At 46.5% G+C, this 22,092-nt stretch overlaps 1 protein-coding gene across 1 annotated transcript in view; it reads left to right on the top strand.

The window, feature by feature from the left end:
- MEIOC (meiosis specific with coiled-coil domain) overlaps window positions 1–22,092 on the top strand; it is a 68,385-nt gene that overhangs the window by 12,504 nt on the left and 33,789 nt on the right. The gene's annotated exons all lie outside the window — the stretch shown is intronic.

Here is a 22,092-nt window from a genome sequence, read left to right on the forward strand (position 1 = left end):
TCAGAGCAGAGCGAAGCTGCCGGAGCGGCGAGCAAAGGGTCAGAGCAGAGCGAGACTGCCGGAGCGGCGAGCAAAGGGTCAGAGCAGAGCGAGACTGCCAGAGTGGCGAGCAAAGGGTCAGAGCAGAGCGAGACTGCCGGAGCGGCGAGCAAAGGGTCAGAGCAGAGCGAGACTGCCGGAGCGGCGAGCAAAGGGTCAGAGCAGAGCGAGACTGCCGGAGCGGCGAGCAAAGGGTCAGAGCAGAGCGAGACTGCCGGAGCGGCGAGCAAAGGGTCAGAGCAGAGCGAGACTGCCGGAGCAGCGAGCAAAGGGTCAGAGCAGAGCGAGACTGCCGGAGCAGCGAGCAAAGGGTCAGAGCAGAGCGAGACTGCCGGAGCAGCGCGCAAAGGGTCAGAGCAGAGCGAGACTGCCGGAGCAGCGCAGAAACCGCAGGAGCGGTGAGCAAGGCGTAGCAGAGCGGAAACCGCAGGAGCGGTGAGCAAGGCTTAGCAGAGGGGACAGGGCTCTGTTCACACGGAACAGACAGGAAGGGAAAGGCACAACCAGATACACACTAGATACTAGCAATGAAGCAGCGAGTGGACACTAAACTCACAAACGAAAGTACAGCGACTACGAGTAGGAGTTAGGAGCAGGTACAGACTCTGCAGAAAAAGGGAAGGGACGGACATGTAAACAAAACAGGTAAAAGGTAGGAGAGTGTTCAGACAGGAACTGAGTGTTCGGACAGAAACCGACACTGCAGCGAGAGACAGGAGCGAGTCTGGGTATGCGGCCCCCAGAGAGGCGGGACGAACAGGCAAGGAGCGTGCTCAGACTGGCCTAGAAATACAGCCTCAGGAAGGCGGACAGATAGGCAAGCAAACACAGAAACAGATCTAGGTATGCAGCCCCTAGAAGGCAGGATGAACAGGCGTGTTCAGACAGGTAGCTGGCTAGAGTGCACAGACAGGACACAGTTCAGACACGGGAACTGATACCGTAAGGCAGGGAACAGGAAAGGACCTGGCACGTCAGCGACCAAAGGCCAACTGACAGAACAAGATGCTCAGGCAAGGATTCAAGGGAGGGGCTAGGTTAAATACCAGGTGACAGACAGCAATAGGCTGAGGACGCATCAGGGGTGTGTCTGCAGCAGCTACAAGAAGCAGGAAGTAATCGGGCGCTGCCCTTAAGCAGCAAAAACAGAGACAAGCAGACAGCATGGAGGGAAGCCAGGCTAGCAGACTGGACTGAAGATCAAGTGCGCGCTCTTGCACAGTGGGAGATGGACCACTATGCAAGGACCCCGCCTGGTATGTTACAGTACCCCCCCCCCTTACGCCCCCTCTTCTTCAGGCCTGCCAGAATCTTCCGCAGGGAATTCGAGGGCCAATCCTTCTCCTCAAGGAGATTACTTCTACTGTCCACAGGAAGAAACAAAACTGGTCTCATCTGGGTAGCTAGGATGCTACCTCCTGTCCAGCCATCCTCAGCAACAGACGAAACGGATGGAGTACCAGGAACGGCACAAAAGGAAGTCTCTCTCCACATATTATCAGGTAGCACCCCAGAGGGTACAGGAGACAACAGGAAGTCCTCCGCCGGGTTGGAAGAGTGCGGAGACTCGGGGTTAACCTCTGCTTCGGAGTACACTAGGTCGGACTCACTGGACGAAGCGAGCGAGGTATCAGGTACCGAGTATAGGAAAGTCTCTGTCCATTCACTACCAGGTAGCACCCCGAAGGGTTCTGGAGACAACTGGAGGTCCTCCGCCTGGTCGGAGGGGTGTAGAGACTCAGGGTTAACTACCGCTTTGAGGTACCCATTGTCAGGCTCACAGGACGGAGCGGACGAAGTATCGGGTACCGGGTGTAGGGAAGTCTCTCTCCATTTGTCATCAGGTGGTATCCCGGAGGATTCAGGAGGCAACAGGGGGTCCTCCGCCAGGTAGTAAAGGTGCACAAACTCGGAGGTAATCACTGCTTCGGAGTACCCTTGGACAGGCTCACTGGTTAAAGTGGGTGAAGCATCAGATACCGGGTGCAGGAAGCCCTCCTGTGTGGATTCTAGGTGGGCAAAAGTCTCTTCGGGCAGGAGAACTGGTGCGCTACCCACGCACATTACCCGTCGGGGCTGCTCCGGGATACAGGGAAATGAAGCTTCAGCAGGGACCTCAAGGTTGGGATCAGGAGGTCTTTGGGAAGACAGACCCTGGCGTGACGGCTTGCCTCTACGCCTAGCACGTCTGGACTGCCTCTTGAGGTTGGGAGAAGTATTCCGGAGAGCGTAGTCATCCTGTGTGGATACTGGGTGGGCAGTAGTTTCTTCGGGCAGAAGGACTAGTGCGCTACCCACACACATTACCCATCGGGGCTGCTCCGGGATATTGGGAAGTGAAGCTTCAGCAGGAGCCTCCGGGTTGGGGTCATCGAAGACCATTAGAAAGGCCACCAGGAAGGCCTGTAGGTCCAGGACGATAGGATCCTGTGCTTCCCATAGGGAGGTGATCCATTTCAAGGCATCACCCGCCAGTTAGGACGTAATAAATCCCACTTTAATCCGGTCGGTAGGAAAATCAGGAGCATAGAACTGGAAGTGCAGCAGGCATTGCCATACAAACACACGGCTTTGTTTTGGATCCCCATAGTACCGTGGCGGATCCGCGGGAACGGGTGCAGAAAGCTCCATCTGGACGGATGCGTAACTCGCCTGGAACTCAGCTTGTAGCACAAAAAAAAAAAAAAAATTCTTCTAGATGCACGTATTCGCTGGAAAACGTCTCCGAGAGCGAAGGCCGTGGGGCTCAACGGGAACCATGGCCTGAGCATGCTGTAATGCACACGCCCGGGCTGAGTGGCGTGTGCGTGTATATGTAGTGATTCCACTGGACCATGCCGGAGAGTGAATGCCTGGAGGGGCTTAACTAAGTATCCACCCGATCCGACCAGGGTCGCACGACGGCATACGACGCCAGTGCACTAAGGAGGAACCGAGCAGAGGGACCAGGTGCTCCTCCAGGACAGACCCCGGACACGGCTGTTGACCCACACAGGGGAATACAGGAACAGGCAGGTTAGGCTGGCACACAGACTGCTGGGTATAGGCAGACACGGCTGGTATGAAGACTGGCGGATGCTGGTAAGCACGACTGGTATGCAGGCAGGGAGGTACTGGCAGGTACGACAGGTTGGAGCACCGAGTGGATAGGACCCAGTACAGACTGGGACTCAGGAACAGAACCGCAGATGCGGTGGACAAACACAGCAGAGTGAGGCCGCCCAGAGCGGCGAGCAAGAGCAGAACAAGACGAGACCGCCTGGAGCGGCGAGCGAGAGAAGAGCAGGACAAGGCTGCCTGGAGCGGCGAGCAAAGGGTCAGAGCAGAGCGAGACTGCCGGAGCGGCAAGCAAAGGGTCAGAGCAGAGCGAGACTGCCGGAGCGGCGAGCAAAGGGTCAGAGCAGAGCGAGACTGCCGGAGCAGCGAAGAAAGGGTCAGAGCAGAGCGAGACTGTCAGAGCAGCTAGCAAAGGGTCAGAGCAGAGCGAGACTGCCGGAGCAGCTAGCAAAGGGTCAGAGCAGAGCGAGACTGCCGGAGCAGCGAGCAAAGGGTCAGAGCAGAGCGAGACTGCCGGAGCAGCGAGCAAAGGGTCAGAGCAGAGCGAGACTGCCGGAGCAGCGCGCAAAGGGTCAGAGCAGAGCGAGACTGCCGGAGCAGCGCAGAAACTGCAGGAGCGGCGAGCAAGGCGGAGCAGAGCTGAAACCGCAGGTGCGGTGAGCAAGGCGGAGCAGAGGGACAGGGCTCTGTTCACACGGAACAGACAGGAAGGGAAAGGCTCAACCAGATACACACTAGATACTTGCAATGAAGCAGCGAGTGGACACTAAACTCACAAACGAAAGTACAGCGACTACGAGTAGGAGTTAGGAGCAGGTACAGACTCTGCAGAAAAAGGGAAGGGACGGACATATAAACAAAACAGGTAAAAGGTAGGAGAGTGTTCAGACAGGAACTGAGTGTTCGGACAGAAACCGACACTGCAGCGAGAGACAGGAGCGAGTCTGGGTATGCGGCCCCCAGAGAGGCGGGACGAACAGGCAAGGAGCGTGTTCAGACTGGCCTAGAAATACAGCCTCAGGAAGGCGGACAGACAGGCAAACAAACACAGAAACAGATCTAGGTATGCAGCCCCTAGAAGGCAGGATGAACAGGCAAAGAGCGTGTTCAGACAGGTAGCTGGCTAGAGTGCACAGACAGGATACAGTTCAGACACGGGAACTGATACCATAAGGCAGGGAACAGGAAAGGACCTGGCACGTCAGCGACCAAAGGCCAACTGACAGAACAAGATGCTCAGGCAAGGATTCCAGGGAGGGGCTAGGTTAAATACCAGGTGACAGACAGCAATAGGCTGAGGACGCATCAGGGGTGTGTCTGCAGCAGCTACAAGAAGCAGGAAGTGATCGGGCGCCGCCCTTAAGCAGCAAACACAGAGGCAAGCAGACAGCATGGAGGGAAGCCAGGCTAGCAGACTGGACTGGAGATCAAGTGCGCGCTCTTGCACAGTGGGAGATGGACCACTATGCAAGGACGCCGCCAGGTATGTTACAGTCAGTCACCTGATCTCAACCCAATTGAGCATGCATTTCACTTGTTAAAGACTAAACTTCTGACAGAAAGGCCCACAAACAAACAGCAACTGAAAACCACTGCAGTGAAGGCCTGGCAGAGCATCAAAAAAGAGGAAACACAGCATCTGGTGATGTCCATGAGTTTAAGACTTCAGGCAGTCATTGCCAACCAAGGGTTTTCAACCAAGTACTAGAAATGAACATTTTATTTACAATTATTTAATCTGTCCAATTACTTTTGGTCCCTTTAAAAACAAGGTGGCACATGTTAAGGAGCTGCAACTCCTAAACCCTTCATCCAATTTTAATGTGGACCCTCAAATGAAAGCTGAAAGTCTGAACTTCAACTGCATCTGAATTGTTTTGTTTAAAATTCATTTTGGTAATGTCTAGAACCAAAATTCGAAAAATGTTGTCTCTTCCAAATATATATGGACCTAACTGTATATCATCTAGGCAAACCATGTCCATAACATCACATATCCAATAGCAAATTGTGCCAAGTAGGTATATAAAGTATAACAGATTATATAGATACTGACCCCAGGGCGCCACCGCTCATCCGACGCGCATTTCGCTTTATGCTTTGACGACAATATATGGGTAAGTGGTGAGGACAGTATAAAAAGAAGCTATTGGCCAATCAGAAGAGATGTTGCAGGTCACATGTGTTGTTCACATCTGTGTATGTGAATCACCATGCATGGTGCAGCCGGCGTCACTTCCTGTCTGAAGGACGCGTCTCCTAGGAGCGCGATCCTCCGGAAGGAAACTGCGTCGGTGTGCGTGTCATCCTGGAACTCAAGGGGGCATGACCGGAAGTGACTACTGGACTCACATGTAGATAATGTAATGCATTCCACAGTGAGACGCATGGGATAAATGAAGCGCCGTGCTGCTTGTGGGAAAAAGGGGAAAAATCAGAATACAATACATTAAACATGTCTGTGTACTAAAATTATATTATGAAATGTATAAATGCAAATCTCATCCAGGGTAAGTATCGATGTAAATATAGACCTAAAGTGCAAATAGTGACAAAAGGTTGGATATCAATAAAAATATACAACATACATAATACTACCTAGTGTAGTGAACATATGTGCAAAAATATATACGAGATATATATTTATATATATATAAGTATTTGGTTCCTTGCTGTTTTTGTAAGTTTGCCCACTGACAAAGACATAAACAGTCTATAATTTTAAGGGTTGGTAATTTTAACATTGAGAGCTAGAATATCCAAAAAAATGAAGAAAATCACATTGTATAAATTAGATATTTTTTTTTTGCATTTTGCAGTGAGAAATAAGTATTTGATCCCTCTGGCAAACAACACTTAATACTTGGTGGCAAAACCCTTGTTGGCAAGCACAGCAGTCAGACGTTTTTTGTAGTTGATGATGAGGTTTGCGCACATGTCAGGAGGAATTTTGGTCCACTCCTCTTTACATATTATCTCTAAATCATTAAGATTTTGAGGCTGTCACTTGGCAACTTGGAGCTTCAACTCCCTCCATAAGTTTTCTATGGGATTAAGGTCTGGAGACTGGCTAGGCCACTCTATGACCTTACTATGCTTCTTTTTGAGCCACTCCTTTGTTGCCTTGGCTGTATGTTTTGGGTCATTGTCTTGCTGGAAGACCCAGCCATCACCCATCTTCAATGGTCTTACTGAGGGAAGGAGGTTGTTGGCCAAAATCTTGCGATACATGGCCCCATCCATCTTCCCTTCAGTACGTTGCAGTCATCATGTCCCCTTTACAGAAAAGTACCCGCAAAGTATAATGTTTCCCCCACCATGCTTCATGGTTGGGACGATGTTCTTAGGGTTGTACTCATTCTTATTCTTCTTCCAAACACGGCGAGTTGAGTTAATGCCAAAGAGCTCAATTTTTGTCTCATCTGACCACAACACCTTCTCCCAATAACTCACAGAGTCATCCAGGTGTTCATTGGCAAACTTCAGACGGGCCTGCACATGTGCTTTCTTGAGCTGGGGGAGTTTGCGGCACTGCAAGATTTTAAACCTTTAAGGCGTAATGTGTTACCAATGGCTTTCTTGGTGACTGTGGTCCCAACTGCCTTGAGATCTTTAACAAGTTCCCCCCGTGTAGTTTTAAGCTGATCTCTTACCTTCCTCATGATCAAGGATACCCCATTAGGTGAGATTTTCCATTGTGCCCCAGATCTATGTCGATTGACAGTCATTTTGTATTTCTTCCATTTTCTTACTATTGTACCAACAGTTGTCTCCTTCTCACCCAGCATCGTACTTATGGTTTTGTAGCCCATTCCAGCTTTGTGCAGGTCTACAATCTTGTCCCTGACATCCTTAGAAAGCTCTTTGGTCTTGCCCATGTTGTAGAGGTTAGGGTCTGACTGATTAATTGAGTCTTTGGACAGGAGTCTTTTATACAGGTGACTATGTAAGACAGCTGTGTTTAATGCAGATAACAAGTTGATTAGGAGCGTCTAACTGGTCTTTAGGAGCCAGAACTCATAATCGTTTGTTGGGGATCAAATACTTATTTCTCACTGCAAAATGCAAATAAATGTATCTAATTTATACAATGTGATTTTCTTGATTTTTTTTTGGATATTCTATCTCTCAATGTTAAAATTAACCTACCCTTAAAATTATAGACTGTTCATATTTTTGTCAATGAGCAAACTTACAAAACCAGCAAGGGATCAAATACTTATTTCCCTCACTGTATATACAGGTGCATCTCACTAAATTAGAATATCATCAAAAGTTAATGTATTTCAGTTCTTCAATACAAAAAGTGAAACTCATATTATATAGAGTCATTACACACAGAGTGATTTATTTCAAGTGTTTATTTCTGTTAATGTTGATGATTATGGCTTACAGCCAATGAAAACACAAAAATCATTATCTCAGTAAATTAGAATACTTTATAACAACAGCTGGAAAAAAATGTTTTTAAAATCCGAAATGTTGGCCTACTGAAATGTATGTTCAGTAAATGCACTCAATACTTGGTCGGGGCTCCTTTTGCATCAATTACTGCATCAATGCGGCGTGGCCGGAGGCGATCAGCCTGTGGCGCTGCTGAGGTGTTATGGAAGCCCAGGTTGCTTTGATAGCAGCCTTCAGCTCGTCTGCATTGTTGGGTCTGGTGTCTCTCATCTTCCTCTTGACAATACCCCAAAGATCCTCTATGGGGTTAAGGTCAGGTGAGTTTGCAGGCCAATCAAGCGCAGTGATACTGTTGGTTTTTAAACCAGGTATTGGTACTTTTGGCAGTGTGGACAGGTGCCAAGTCCTGCTGGAGAATGAAATTTCCATCTCCAAAAAGCTTGTCGGCAGAGGGAAGCATGAAGTGCTCTAAAATTTCCTGGTAGACGGCTGCGCTGACTTTGGTCTTGATAAAACACAGTGGACCTACACCAGCAGATGATATGGCTCCCCAAACCATTACTGATTGTGTAAACTTCACACTAGACCTCAAGCAGCTTGGATTGTGTGCCTCCACTCTTCTTCCAGACTCTGAGACCTTGATTTCCAAATGAAAATTGGAACTCTGGGACCTTGTGGAGTGTGTCAGTGACTGCTTTCTGGACATCTGTCAAGACAGCAGTCTTCCCCATGATTGTGAAGCCTACTGAAACAGTCTAAGGGTCCTTTTTAACCCCTTTGTGTACCAAGGCGTACTAATACGTATCTGTGGCATGGGACTTATGGGCCAGATATGTATTAGTACGCCCTGGCGATTTCGCCCGCACAGAGGCTCTGGTTTCAAAATATTCACTATACCCCTTGATAAAATCCTTGAGGAGTGTAGTTTTTGAAATGGAGTCACTTGTGGGGGGTTTCCACTGTTTAGGCACATCAAGGGCTCCCCAAACGCAACATGGCATCCGCTGATTATTTAAGCAAATTTTACATTCAAAAAGTCAAATGGCGGTTCTTTCCTTCCGAACGCTGCCATGCACCCAAACAGTGGTTTTCCACGACATATGGGTGGTATTGGCGTGCTCAGGAGGAATTGCACAGCAAATTTTGGGGTCCATTTTTCCTAATACCCATGCAAAAAAAAAAGGGGGGGTTTAAAGTAACATTTTTGTTTTCTTCCCCTTTTCAAAAATTCCTGTGAAGCACGTGAAGGGTTAATAAACTTCTTGAATGTGGTTTTGAGCACCTTGAGGGGTGCAGTTTTTAGAATGGTGTCACTTTTGTGTATTTTCTGTCATAAAGGCCCCTCAAAGTCACTTCAAATGTGATGTAGTCCCTAAAAAATGGTTTTGTAAATTTTGTTGTAAAAATTAGAAATCGCTGGTCAACTTTTAACCCTTATAACTTCCTAATGAAAAAAAATTTTGTTTCCAAAATTGTGCTGATGTAAAGTAGACTTGTGGGAAATGTTATTTATTAACTATTTTTTGTGACATATCTCTCTGATTTAAGGGCATAAAGATTCAAATTTTAAAAATTGCGAAATTTTCTACATTTTCTCCAAATTTCCGCTTTTTTCACAAATAAACGCAAGTGATATCGAAGAAATTTCACCACTATCATGAAGTACAATATGTCACGAAAAAATAGTCTCAGAATCAGTGGGATCCGTGAAGCGTTCCAGAGTTATTACCTTATAAAGTGACAGTGGTCTGAATTGTAAAAATCGGCCTGGTCATTAACGTGCAAACCACCTTGGGGAGGGGGGGGGGGTAAAGGGGTTAAACTCTTAGGAAGCCTTTGCAGGTGTTTTTTGTTAATTATTTTAATTTACTGAGATAATGACTTTTGTGTTTTCATTGGCTGTAAGCCATAATCATCAAGATTAACAGAAATAAACACTTGAAATAGATCACTCTGTTTGTAATGACTCTATATAATATATGAGTTTCACTTTTTGTATTGAAGAACTGAAATACATTAACTTTTTGATAATATTCTAATTTAGTGAGATACACCTGTACAGTTATATGAAAAAGTTTGGGCACCCCTATTAATCTTAAGCTTAATGTTTTATAAAAATTGGTGTTTTTGCAACAGCTATTTCAGTTTGATATATGTAATAACTGTTGGACACAGTAATGTTTCTGCCTTGAAATGAGGTTTATTGTACTAACAGAAAATGTGCAATTTGCATTCAAACAAAATTTGTCAGGTGCATTTAACAGCGCCACGCCAGAAGCGCGTCACTTACCCCGCCCATCGGTGACCCCGTCACGTGATCGCCGGTCACCGATGGGTGGGCATGACAACCCTGGGTCTGCTGCAGACTCCAGTGGTTGTCATGAGCTGGTCGCTATGAGCGCCACCTAGTGGTCGTCGCTTATAGCACAGGACCATTTCTGCTACATACAGGTGATCTACTGGTCATCTGTATGTAGCAGAGGCGATCAGACAAGTGCTGCTTCTAGTCTCCTATGGAGACTATAGAAGCAAGCAAAAAGTGAAAAAAATGTTTTTTAAAAAATAAAAAAATATATAAATGTTTAAATCACCCCCCTTTCGCCCCATTCAAAATAAAATAATAATAAAAAAAAACCACATACACATATTTGGTATCGCCACGTTCAGAATCGCCCCATCTATCAATATAAAAAAAGAATTAATCCGATCGGTAAACGGCGTAACGAGAAAAAAATTCTAATTGCCAGAATTACGTTTTTTGGTCGTCACAACATTGCAGTAAAATGCAATAACGGGCGATCAAAACATTGGATCTACCCCAAAATGGTATCAATAAAAACTTCAGCTCAGTGCGCAAAAAATAAGCCCCCACCAGGCCCCAGATCCCAAAAAATGGAGACGCTACGGGTCTTGGAAAATGGCGCCATTTTTTTATTTTTTTTTGCAATTTCACCACACTTGGAAATTTTTTCCTTTCCTTTTGTGCCAACAGATTCTTCCAATTATGCCCACGTACACCTACATAAACTCTTATCAATGCCACTGACCTTCAATGCAGAGGAGTCAGAATTGTGATATTCCTTGACGTGGCGGAGCAGAGTTATCAATTCCTCAATGTTATCCACCTCTCATGCAGTTTCTTGCACTGTAAAGGACTCCTATGGTACCATATGAGATGGTGTGAGTGATATTGAAACTCCTCGTTTTGTCCGCATTCATAATTGTTTTCGGTTGATTCAATATTTGGACAGGCGACGAATTTTCCACAAGAGCTGCAGCCCCACACTGGACTTTTAGACCCAAAGAGGAGATTATCTTTGGGATTCTCTAGATGACTCTTGACCAGAAGGTCTCTGAAATTTTGTGAACGCCTGTATGTAATTGTAGGATTCTTAAGAATGTAAGGCGCCAGTGACTGTTCTAACAATAAAATTTGCCAGTGTTTTTTGAGGGCCTTCCACATCTCTCTACTCCAGGCATTGTATATGGAGATGAACCTCACCAAATCTCGTCGCTCAGACCTCTGTGGTTTATACAACAGATCATTTCTCCTAGAGAATTTAGCCCTCCGATAACTCAGCTGAATCACACTTTCATTATACCCCCTACTTCGGAATCTATCTTTCAGTTCTTCAGCTTGATGTTCAAATTGAGCATCATTGGTCGAAATGCGACGCATCCTCAGGAACTGTCCTACTGGAATGCTATTGATAAGGGTCTTAGGGTGTGATACTCAGCATGTAGGAGGGTATTGACTGCAATCGATATCCGAAAAACGTCTGTCTGAATAAACCCATGTGGGTCAATGTCCAAAAGGAAATCAATGTGATGCCTGCTGGCTTTAAAAGTTAATTTGATATTGAAATCATTGTTGTTCAAGGTAGATATGAAGCACGTAAGATCTTCCTTGGAACCCTGCCACAAAAAGAAGATGTTGTCAATAAAACAACCCCAGTACAGGACCCTGTGGTTTTGGGGTACTGGGTTGGTCATGAAGATCTCCCTCTCCCACAGCCCCAGGAACAGGTTGGCATATGAGGAGGCGCATGCCGCCCCCATTTCCGTTCCCTGGAGCTGCAGATAGAAGGAGTCTGAAAAGAGAAAAAATTGTGACTCGACACAAATTGCAGTAGAGTGATAACAAGCTCACATAACTCACCGTCAATGTCAGACATAGTGAGAAAGGTCTCCACTCTTGATCCCATCTTTGTGTCGAATTGATATATAAAGGGATTCGACATTACAGGTGACTATGGTAACATCTTCATCAACTTGGATCCCATCAATCTTTTTCAGCAGGTCTGAGGTGTCCTTAAGGTAAAAGGGTAAGGTTTCTATCAGGGGACTTAGCTTGTGATCACTGAATTTGCATTGCATTCCAGGATGACACGCATGCCGGCACAACTTCCTTCCGGAGGATCGCGCTCCTAAGAAACGCGTCCTTCAGACAGAAAGTGACTCCGACCACACCATGCATGGTGATTGACATACACAGCTGTTAACAACACGTGACCTGCAACATCTCTTCTGATTGGTCAACAGCTTCTTTTTATACCAGTCAGTATCTATATCTTCTGGTATGCTTTTTGTACCTACTTGTCACAATTTGCTATTGAATATGTGATGTTATGGACATGGTTTGCCTAGATTATATATATCTGCACCAATTGTGACCTATTACGGTGGATCTACTGTTTGAGCGCAATGCACTTTACTATAGTGATCCACTGTCATCAGGAATTGTTTCTGCATATTGGTATACCATGCCCTAAGCATCATTAGGTTCTATCATATGATCACACACAGATGATAATTCTTTGTATTGATTCTTATTGAACATTGTACTTATGTACCCTGGGTGCCATTTTGTTGGGCATTCCTTTTTCCCTTTTGTCTATATCTTATAATATTTGTAATTGTATTAATAAAATTTGATATATTTTCACTATATTGTTGACATGTGTCATATTTTTGGTGTATTTGTCGGTGGACGGACACACAACAAAAACATTTAATTTGATTTGCGCTAAATGTCTAGGTTCTTAGATCAGGAATCGAATACAAATTTATAGGACATTTCATAACTTTCCCAAATTCTTATGAAAAAGATTACAGCTCATACTGCATTGAACTACTGTACCCAATTTATTATATATTTTAGGAGTTGATTAGTGTTGAGCGATACCTTCCGATATCGAGAAATATCGGATCAGATTGTATCGGACCGATACCCAAAAATATCGGATATCGCCGATTCCGATACCGGAAACCAATGCAAGTCAATGGGACACAAATATCGGAATGAAAATAAACCCTTTCTTTAATTGTAGGTTAATTCTACATGAAGGAAAACAACTAAGAATAATGTAGAATGTATTGGGGGAGGTGGGGGAGACAATAAAGGCATAGAGGTTTAGCCCAATCAAATGGAATAGCAGGAATTAGTATTTTTTTTAAGACGTTCTGAGTTACAAAAATATTGACTATGTTAATTTTTTTTATATTTTGTCAGATATTTATGTTTCACTACTTCCATGCTCTTCACCTTCTTTTTTACTTCTCCCACACTTTCTCCATCATCTTCAGCATCTTTTTCATCAACTTCTTCTTCTCCTTCTTCATCTTCTTCTTCTTCACCTTAGTATTATTCTTTTTTTTTTTACATTCTTCATATTCTACTTCTTCATCTTCTTCATATTCTTCTTCTTCATCATATTCTTATTTGTGACAGGCATTCCTGTAGTTGTTATCTATAAAAGTTTGAAGATTACACCTTTCGTTCTGCCTGTCACAAAAGATTTACAACAGGATTTGTCCGCGTTCAGTTTGGCCTGCAGCAGCAGGTCTTTTCCAGGGGCACCACGAGGAGGAACGGAATTACCCCCATACACTGCTTAGTCTTCTTCTGCTTATAATTTAGATAATATCTTTTGCTCTGATTTTTAGTCTTATGCTTAATGTTCTTCCACGTTTTGTTCTGCAGCTTCTTGTTCTTCTGCTTCTTGGTTTTCTGTCTCTTGTTCTTCTGTATCTTGGTGGTTGTCTTCTTGTTCTTTGTCCTCTTGGTCATCTTCTTCAGGGTTATCTTCTTGGTCTTCGGGGTGGTCTTCAGGGTCCTCGTCTTCGGAGTCCTCGTCTTCTTCGGGGTGGTTTTCGTCTTCGGGGTCCTCGTCTTCTTCGGGGTTGTCTTCAGGGTCCTTGTCTTCAGGGTCGTCGTCTGGGAGATCCAGAGTGATTACCAAGAACCATTTCAAAAAGCTTGAATTTCGAAATGTAGCAGAAGGTACAAGAAGGCTGAGGAACTGCCGAGAACCAGCTGACGGTATTGGAGGCAAAGTGACGTTGACACTACCCGGAAACAGCTGGCGTGCTGGAACCAGGCTGGGCAGAAGGGAGTACCCGTGCTAAAGACACTGCCGGGAACCAGCTGACGGTACTGGAACCCGAATGGGTAGCAGAAGGTACAAGAGCCAATGGAACTACCGAAGACCAGCTGACGGTACTGGAACTCGGTTACTAAGCAGGAGGTACCTGTGCCAGAAAGCACTACCAAGGACCAGCAGACGTTGGTGGAACTTGGATACCGAGAAGGAGGCACCTAAGCCAAAGGCACTGCCGAGAACCAGCTGACTTTACTGGAACTCGGATAGGTAGCACAAGGTACCCATGAAAAAAAAAGTTGCAAGGCCGCGAGCCGGCCTGAGTTACCGAAACCCACAGTCCCACAGGGGGTGCTTGTCCTATTGGCACTATGGAACCAGCCTTCATTGCCAGCTCCCGCAGCCCACATAGGAGTCACCTAAGCTGCAGGCACCATAGAGTCGGCTAACCCGACAGCAACACGACAGGACAACGTATTGGAGGCAAAGTGACGTTGACACTACCCGGAAACAGCTGGCGTGCTGGAACCAGGCTGGGCAGGAGGGAGTACCCTGCCAAAGACACTGCCGGGAAACAGCTGGCGGGGCTGTAACCCAGGGTAAATACTGAAAAAAGAGTGAAGCCAGAGGTGTAATTGGAGCAAGTTTTAAATCTGTAGTACAGTGAATGTGGACAGAGCAGGAGAATTTTCCGGACACACAGCTGGGGATCAGCTGCGTTACTGAGCCCCAATAACACGGCAGCAAGTGTTGACTGTGCAGACGGCACTTCTGAGCAGCAACTGGCGGTGTTGGAGCTCAAGGATAATACTGAAAACCGAGAGGAGCCAGAGGTGTAATTGGAGCAAGTTTTAAATCTGTAGTAGTAGTGAGAATGTGGACAGAGCAGGAGAAATTGCCGTACACACAGCTGGGGGATCAGCTGACGTTACTGAACCCCAATAACACTGGAGCAAGCGTTGACTGTGCAGACGGCACTTCTGAGCAGCAACTGGCGGTGTTGGAGCTCAGGGTAAATACTGAAAACAGAGGAGCCAGAGGTGTAATTGGACCAAGTTTTAAATTAGTAGTATAGTGGATGTGGACAGAGCAGGAGAATTTTGCCGAACACACATCAGGGGATCAGCTGACGTTACTGAACCCCAATAACACGGCAGCAAGTGTTGACTGTGCAGACGGCACTTCTGAGCAGCAACTGGCGGTGTTGGGGCTCAGGGATTACAGTTCAGGTGGTAGAAACTTGAACACAACAGGAGACCTGGATACTGTTGCCAACCAATTATTTATTCTGGAAGAGGACTGGCAAATTCATGCGAGATCCAGGCCTTGTTCATTTTCAGAAAAGTAAGCCGGTCAATGTTATCGTAGGATAGGCGCATGCGACGGTCTGTTAGTACACCACCTGCGGCACTAAAGACGCGTTCCGATAATACACTAGCAACAGGGCAAGCCAGCACCTCCAATGCATACTGGCTAAGCTCTGGCCATATATCCAGCTTAGAGACCCAAAACTTGAAGGGGGAAGAGCCATCTGGGAGTACACTGAGAGGGCAAGACATGTAGTCTGTCACCATCTGACGGAAACGTTGCCTCCTGCTGACTGGAGCCGTCTGTGATGGTGTAGACATTTGTGGCGGCGGGGACACAAAACTTTGCCACATTTGGGCCATACTGGTCATGCCTTGTGCTGAGGCGCTGCTTCTGCTCCCTCTTTGTGCAGAGCTTCCTCCTCTGCCTCGACGCACTGAGATGCTTTGTAAAGCACTAGCAGCACTGCTCTCGGTTGGAATGGAGAACATGATGGAATGCACCAGTGCGTCTTGGTACTCCCGCATTTTACGCTCCCGGTTCAACGGTGTTATGAGGCTTTGTAAGTTGTCCCGGTAGCGAGGATCTAGGAGGGTGGACACCCAATAATCAGCCGTGTTGAGAATGTGGGCGATGCGGCGGTCGTTTCTCAGGCACTGCAGCATGAAATCAACCATGTGCTGCAGACTGCCAACTGGCCAAGAAACGCTGTCCCCTGCTTGAGGCGTGATCTCTGCCTGCTCTGCATCACCCCACCCTCGCTCTAGATACTGACTACTAGAGCATTGTGTACCTCCCTCCTCTGGACAGATGTCTTCCTCCACCATTGACTCCTCCTCATCCTCCTCACAAAGTGTCCCCTGCCTAGGCCTTTGTGAGGAACCACGTTGCGCAGACTGTACAGAAGCAGAGGGCATTTGTGACTCCTCATCCTCCACCTCTTCTAAAACCTCCTCCCTTAGTGCTTGCAGTGTTTTTTCAAGCAGGCAGATAAGGGGGATAGTCATGCTGACTAGTGCCTCATCTGCTCTCGCCATCTGCGTGGAATAATCGAAAGCACGCAAAACGTGGCAAATGTCCTTCATAGAGGCCCACTCAGTAGTGGTGAAGTGTGAATGGCGCGCACTGCGACTCGTTTGCGCCTGCTGCAGCTGGTTCTCCATTACTGCTGCCTGCTGCTCACACAACCTCTCCAACATATGTAACGTTGAATTCCACCTGGTGGGTAGGTCACATATGATGCGATGTTCCGGAAGACGTAATCGGCGCTGCAGAGCTGCAATGCGCGATCTTGCGTTGCTGGAACGCCGCAAGTGAGCGCACTCTATGCGGACCTTGTGCAGCAGTGCATCAAGATCCGGATAGTCCCTCAAAAAACTCTGCACGACCAAGTTGAGCACATGTGCCAGACATGGGATGTGAGTGAGGTTGCCTAGGCCCAGAGCTGCCACCAGATTTCGGCCATTGTCACAGACTACCATGCCTGGCTGGAGATTCGCTGGCACAAACCACACGTCGCTCTGCTGCTTGATGGCATTCCAGAGCTCCTGCGCTGTGTGGCTTTGATTCCCCAAAGAAATAAATTTTAATACGGCTGTGCTCATATCGGTCGTTCACGGGTCGATGTGGAGGTAGACCGTGACGGCTCCTGCAGCGCTGATTCAGAGGAACTGGAGTATGAGGAGGAGTCAATGTGTACAGACTGGATTCCTGCAATCCTTGGAGTTGGCAGAACACGTACAGCGCCACTCTCAAGATCTGTACCCGGCTCCACAACATTTACCCAATGGGCAGTGAGGGAAAGGTATCGTCCCTGTCCATGCTTACTGGTCCACGCATCGGTGGTCAGGTGGACCTTGCTACTGACGGCGTTTTGTAGCGCATGTTTAATTTTTCCCTCCACATGCTGTTGCAGGGCAGGGACGGCATGCCTGCTGAAATAAAAGCGGCTGGGCACGTTGTATTGTGGGACTGCCAATGCCATACAGTTACGGAAGGTGTCAGTCTCCACCAGCCTGAATGATAGCATATCAAGGGCCAGTAGTTTTGCAATGCCAGCATTCAGAGCATGTGCTCGGGGGTGGTTTGCCGAGTATGGGCGCCTTTTCTCTCATGCCTGTGCTAACGATGGCTGTAGACTGGCCTGGGAGTGTGAGGATGACAGGGAACGAGGCGCTGTGGATGGAATGACACTGTGTCTCTGTACAACAGTGCCAGAGATTCTTCCATGGCGATCCTGTGAGGAAGTCGAACCAGCTGTGCGTGAGCTGGAGGAAGAGGCTTCAACACGAGCTGAAGAGGTGGTAGGTGGCACTGTAGGTTGGCCTAGGTCTTCAGTGTGTCTTTGTAACTCCACCACGTGCTTGGTCCGCACATGTTTCCACATATTTGTGGTATTGAGGTTGCTGACACTTTTCCCTCTTTTCACCTTCTGATTACACAGCTTGCATTTGACAAAGCAAATGTCATCTGCAACTGTGTCAAAAAAGGACCAGGCACTGCCGCTTTGGTTTTTGGAAGAGCTATGCTCCTAATGGGTGCCGAAGTGGAGGCTACAGGCAACCAAGTCTGCCCCCTCCCTCTCCCTCCTTTTTGGGTCTTTCGGGGAATCTCTTCCTCAGAGCTGCTCCCACCACCTTCCTGTTCCTCACGCCATGATGGGTCAAGGACCTCATCATCTACACCACCCTCTTCAAACAACTGCTTCTCCTGGGTAGTCTCGACAGCACAGTACGCACCAGAAAGTGGCACCTGAGTCTCATCATCAGATGCGTACTGAGGTGTGCTGCTGACCATAGGCACTGGCCCACCCGCCTCTTCAGATTCAGAGAGACAAAACGGTTGTGCATCACTGCATACTACCTCTTCTTCAAATTCTCGAATTCTGCTTGGCTGGCCCCCTCTTTCCAAGTCCAGAGATTCAGAGAACAGAAGTAGAGATGGCTCCTGTCCAGGGCTCTCTGACTTCCTGGGCAATTTGGCAGGTGGTGAAGAGACAGATGGGTGCTCTTCAGTGCTCAGGACCTGAGAGGATCTGGAACTAATTGAAGTCGATGCTTTAGCTGCCATCCATCCGCCAACGGCTTCAATTTGGTCCTCCCGCAGAAGTGGGGTACGGCTAGCTCTTACAAAGCTGTGCATAAAGGACTGTTCCCTGGTAAAACTGGGGGATGCGGAGTCACTGGTGCCCGCAGCAGGCACAGAATCCCCACGTCCTCTCCCTGCAGGCACAGAATCCTCACGTCCTCTCCCTGCAGAAACTCCACGACCACATGCCTTACTCCCTGCCTTCTTCATCTTGGTAGACTGATAAAGATAGGCAGAAAAGTACTAAGGGCTTAGTGTGCTTATTCCTGAACAGCTGCTAACAGGTATAAGAAACACTAATTTTATAAAGTGAGCTAATGTGGCCTACACAACTGTAAAGTGGAGTGTTTGGTGAACTTTATTTAGGGTTTTTTTTATGTCACAAAAAGACACTGGATGTGCCCAAAGATGTAATACCGATAGTATCACAAACTTTTTGTAGCTATTACAATGCAGGAAGGTAACCTACAATGTAATAGATGAGGCTACAAAAAATAGGCTAATACTAATCTGGCTGGGGCTGCAGGGCACAAGGCTGCAGAAAGGCTCCTCTATCTAGCCAAACGGGGCCGGAGGGAAACAAAGCGCGTTCCATGGGAGCGGCGCTTTGCGCATGCGCGGGAGGGGAGGCAGCGCAGAGCACGTCACAGGGCCCTGTGACGTGCAGGGGAGTGGGGGATATGGTAATTTAGCACAGAGGCGGCGATTTAGGGGAATAGTAAGCAGATAGGAGGGGTTTGCTTGGCGTCCCCCGGTCGCCAAGCCTCTGGAGGACAGACTTTATAAAACCAGATTTCTCTGCAATCAGACCTTGCTATGGGCCATACAGGTATGTATAGATTTACTTTTCTATCACTTGTATGCCCATAGTAGAGGTCTGATATCACCCAGGGGGGTGACAGATTCCCTTTTAAGTGAGCTGATACCCCAATCTGAAGGAAGATGGGAGAAATTCACTAAAACACCTTTTTTTTGCACAAACAGAAGCACTTCCTTCCATGACATGGGTACCATGACATTTAAGTGTTTTGGTTTAGAAAAGCCCCTATCTGGAAAATTTCAGTCAGTGGAAAGGGCTTCCTCAATGTCAGAGCACAAAGGGAAGAAAGGAAACTACCTATATGGAGGTCTGGAGGTGGAAGCATTCTTGTCCGTGGGAGTGTATCCTTGACGACCAAGATGAATCTGTTGACCACTGAGGACATTGTTCCTCTTCCTGGCTAGAATCCAATTTAGCAATTTTACTCTTCGCTGAGTTCATCACCCATCTAGAAAACATCACACCGCATCACCCTAGCAGTAGGGAAAGAGGATGAGGCTTTTGACACAGGTTTTGATTAGACTGGTATATCTAACCCGTTCTTTGGATTTAGCATACAGTTGGACTGTGAAAGGAATTTATCACACTCAGACTCAGCCCAGCATGTTCATGATCAGCCCAGCCCTGGCATGTCCACACTAGACCTAGATGCCTCAGTGAGGTGTGATACCGCTAGTGTTAGACAGTGCACTTAATCTGGTTTTGGAGGTAGTAGGGACTGAGCGGTGAGGATTGCTTGGGATTGGTTTACAGACATGACTGTATCACTACAAATGGTGTAGAGGTGATTATGCTGTCAGTGGGGTGAATATGCAATCTACTAAAATCAAGTCCAAAAAAATGAGTTAAGAACCTGCAGGGAGGGATAGCCTACAATACTTACCTAGCACTATCTAACGGAGTCAATCATTTTGCATTTTTCTTCTTGGAGAGAGGGAGAGCTGGGATGGAGCCATCTGTCGGTTTGGGCTGTGCAGTGGCTCCCTTTTTCCTGGAGATGGAGAAAAGTTACATTGTTCTCCTTCAGGTTGTGTAACAGGATACATCAGTACACCCATGTATTCCTGACCTAAAACGTATCCACCTGCAAAGCAGGTTGGTCTACATCATATGGACAATAGCTGCAGAGCTATACCCAAGGTCACCTATGTCGTCCAAGAGAAGAAATATCAATTTTGTGTTGCCTGTCTAACTTTATCCAAAAATGTTCTCCTATTAAAATGATGTCTTAGATGCGCCTGTCAGTGGATCCACACATCTTAGCTGCTATAGAATTCATGTAATAAATAATAACCAAGCAAGTTCAGTCAGAGCTAAGTTGTGTATTATATACTCCCTGCATTTATATGGTCACAAATCTCGTTGGCATCTGTTTGTATAGTTTATGGTAGAAATTACATTATTCTATATATATGCCATGACCATGTTATTGTAACGTGTTTGGACAGATTTAGTGTTAAAATGCCACCTCTAGATTTTACAACCTTATTCCAGAGTTAAAATGATGTATTTCTTTTACTATATTAATTCACCTATTTGTGCAAAATCAACTTGTATGCCGCCGCAGTCAATATGCAAATTAACGTGGATGAGTCCGGTGGGGCCTTTACTCTCCCTTATTAATCCTCCCACAGTAGCTTCAACCATGCTCCTTTGGGCTTAATTGAAGTTCCCTTTACTTCCTGTGTCCCTGAACTCTTGTGCATACACACAACGTCTTAGATGCCGGGGCTTGTGCGGTGAAGTCGGGTGTAGTGCCATAGGCTTCATTAGTGCATCGTGCATGCCCCAGAGACAATGCTCTCGTGACCAGCCAACTTCCACGGAGGAGCTTAGCTATGAGCCAATATGTGTTTACATAGAAAGAAAACATTGGTAGGGAAGGGGACAGATTTATTAAAACAGTGGGCATAACAGGGCTGCATTACCGCCCACGCATACTCTGGGCACAGTGCTGAGCTCCTCTACAGCAGTCGGCTGGGTGTGAGAGCACTGCCTCCAGAGTATCACACCCAATAGGGCATGATTGAAGCTACTGGTTAATGGTTAGTCCATGGGATTAAACGATCCACCAGACTAGTTATCTTGCACAGTATATTGGCTACGGCAGTATTTAAGTTGATATTGTACAAATTGATGCATTTTAAATAGATAATTTTAATGCAGGATTAAGGTTTTGCAACCTAGTGGTTGCAGTTTAACATCATTTGGGGACCTGACGGGTTCTCTTTAAAGGGAATCAGTCAGTACAATCTACCTTCTTAAGCCATCTATATGGGCATGTAGGTCATAGGAAGCTGAATAACATGATACCTTAATATCTGACGGACTAAGATCTCCCTTGAAATCAGACTCTGCTTATTTTAAATGAAAATGGGCGTTACCGGTGTATGACATGTAGATCAGGAGAGCAGACTGTCAGCCATTGCATGTCTCACATTGGTAACACCCCTTTTATTTAAAATAAGCTCTGGAGGCAGATTCTCAGGGAGATCTGTGTCCGGCCCATAGTCCTGAACAGCTCATTTAGATATTAAGAAAAATGTGTATTTGTCTGGAGTAAGACTTCGGATCGTAGATATCAAGGTATTATGTTATTCAGCTTCCTATGACCTACATGCCCATATAGACGGCTTAGGAGGGCTGATCCTACTGACATATTCCGTTTATACTTTTTTTTAAATGTATACTATTTCTTTAGCACTTTCAGTAATGATTATTCCACCTTCTCCCAGTAACTATGGTCTGTAGGTCACCGAGTATGCTGGTATATAGATGTAAACCTAACGTACAAAGCTTGAAGTGTAACAAAGTTTGTGTATGCAACTCATCCCATCCAATATATCTATGTTGTTCAATCCGGTTCCTGGGCAGTTCACTCTACTGTACATGGATAAGGCGTGTGAGCTATCAAGCATTTTTGTTCCAAGTGTTGAAAAAGATTTTTCAATCCAGCAAAGCCAATTAAAAGCAAAAAAAAAATTATTGTGACTTCAT

Source organism: Phyllobates terribilis, unplaced genomic scaffold, assembly GCF_046119375.1.
Source record: "Phyllobates terribilis strain yellow unplaced genomic scaffold, ASM4611937v1 Scaffold_5__5_contigs__length_657084704, whole genome shotgun sequence".
In the NCBI taxonomy this organism is placed as follows: Eukaryota; Metazoa; Chordata; class Amphibia; order Anura; family Dendrobatidae; genus Phyllobates; species Phyllobates terribilis.